Source organism: Antrostomus carolinensis, unplaced genomic scaffold (genome assembly GCF_000700745.2).
Source record: "Antrostomus carolinensis isolate BGI_N321 unplaced genomic scaffold, ASM70074v2 scaffold16735, whole genome shotgun sequence".
Taxonomy (NCBI): Eukaryota; Metazoa; Chordata; class Aves; order Caprimulgiformes; family Caprimulgidae; genus Antrostomus; species Antrostomus carolinensis.
The window spans coordinates 30,334-32,179 of record NW_010317265.1 but is presented as its reverse complement, the minus strand read 5'-3'; the positions used below and the strand labels follow the sequence as shown (position 1 = coordinate 32,179).

At 56.3% G+C, this 1,846-nt stretch overlaps 1 protein-coding gene across 2 annotated transcripts in view; it reads right to left on the bottom strand.

Moving 5' to 3' along the window:
- The window catches only part of ITGB3 (integrin subunit beta 3), a 22,497-nt gene that overhangs the window by 17,896 nt on the left and 2,755 nt on the right, over positions 1-1,846 (bottom strand). The gene's annotated exons all lie outside the window — the stretch shown is intronic.

The following is a 1,846-nucleotide window of genomic DNA, read 5'->3' as shown; positions in this document are numbered from 1 at the left end:
TCTTTGCAAGCGTTTTGGTCCGGCAGGGAGGGGGAAGGGGTGAATCCCCAGGAGTGCAGTGTGTTACCCACAGCCAGCAGCTGGGGACTGTCCCCTCTTCCCACCGCCCCTGACCCAGGGTGATCAGTTGCCTTCTTGTGCAGATGTTAAACTCAGTGGTTGGCCTTGGCTCGGGTTCAAACCCAAGGAAAGGAGGGGAGGGAAAGCGCATGAGTCCAGAAATATGCTGCTGGTGGTTTGTGCTGATGCTCTGGGCAAAGGTTGGGTTCTGGTGGTGGAAGTGGCAGTGGGGACTTAGGGAGATGCACCAGCTGTGAAGGTCAGAAGATGGTGGGACCATGTGAGGGATTAAAGGGCCCCAAAATGCCCACAGGGGTCCCAGGGCATCATCTCTCGCAGAGACAGGACCGTGTGGCTCTGCGGTTCCCACTACCAATGGCGGATGTGGCGAGTGGCTGATGGCCCGGCCACAGTGGTGTCACCCTCAGTTCTTCCTCCCTCCTGGGCCACAAACATCTCAGGAGAGTTTCAGGATCCCCCAGGGCAGAACAGACCCCAGCCATGTGCCTGCTTGGCTGGGGGAACCCTGCAGCCTGGGGAGCGCAGGGGATGCTGGCATGGAGCAGTGGGTGCTGGGGTGTCCCCTTTGCCCCATGTCCCCCCATCCCTGCCCAGGACTCTCCCCAGTAGCCGCAGGCAGAAGAAGTGGCATTTTCTGCAGCCGCAGGAAATGCAACACAAAGCAGAAAGAGGAAACGGTGAAACGATGTCACCAGGTCTTTGGGCAGAAACACAGTGACAGCACCCAGCTCTCATGCCTGGCAAGCAGCCTGGGAGCGCGAGAGTGCACACGTGTGTGTGTGTGTGTGTGCGCGCAGCAGTTACATGTGCAGCGTCATGGATGTGCACATCTGTATGAGGATGGTGTCACAGGACACACCATGGCTGTCCCAGAAACCAGTGGCTGCTTGGGGACATGTCCCAGGGCACTGGGGACAGTGTGTCCATCAGACCTCTGCCACCCACACTCCCTGCTTGTCCCATGCAGGGAGATTAAATTAAAGGTTAAACCCCAACTGCTTTGGGGTGACATCCACTCCCAGACCCTTCTCCATACACCAAAATACCCAACTGCAGCATGTGAGGGTGGGAACGATTTTCAATGTAGCATTGTCCAAAAGAGCAGCAGGTTGATCTTAACGGAGCTGGGGAAGGGTCTGGAGCACAAGTGTGCTGAGTTCCCAGCTGAGGGAACTGGGGTTGTTGAGCCTGGAGAAAAGGAGGCTGAGGGGAGACCTTCTGGCTCTGTCCAAGTCCCTGCAAGGAGGGTGGAGAGAGGTGGGGGTGGGTCTGTTCAACCAAGGAACAAGGGACAGGACAAGAGGAAATGGCCTCAAGTTGCACCAAGGGCAGTTGAGATTGGATGTGAGGAAGAATTTCTTTGCTGAAAGGGTTCTGAGGCATTGGAAGAGGTTGCCCAGGGCAGTGGTGGAGTCCCCATCCCTGGAGGGATTGAAGAGTCGTGTAGACACAGTGCTGAGGGACATGGGTTAGTCAGGGACTTGTCAGTGTTGGGTTCATGGTTGGACTCGATGAGCTTAAAGGGCTTTTCCAATCGAGGCAGTTCTGGGATTCTGTGATCTCTGGTGCTTTATCCACTGAGGACACTTTGCGATGTGAGAGCAGCAATACCTCATCCCGGGTGGACAGGTCTGGCTAGCAGAGACTTGGCAAGAAGAAGGTGAAGGGCTCTCAGAAAGCAACTGTGGCACCAACAGCATCTCCCATTTCTCCCGCCTGCTCCTGCTGTGTCTGGGTGAAATCTCTCCTGCTTTGCCAAGCGCTG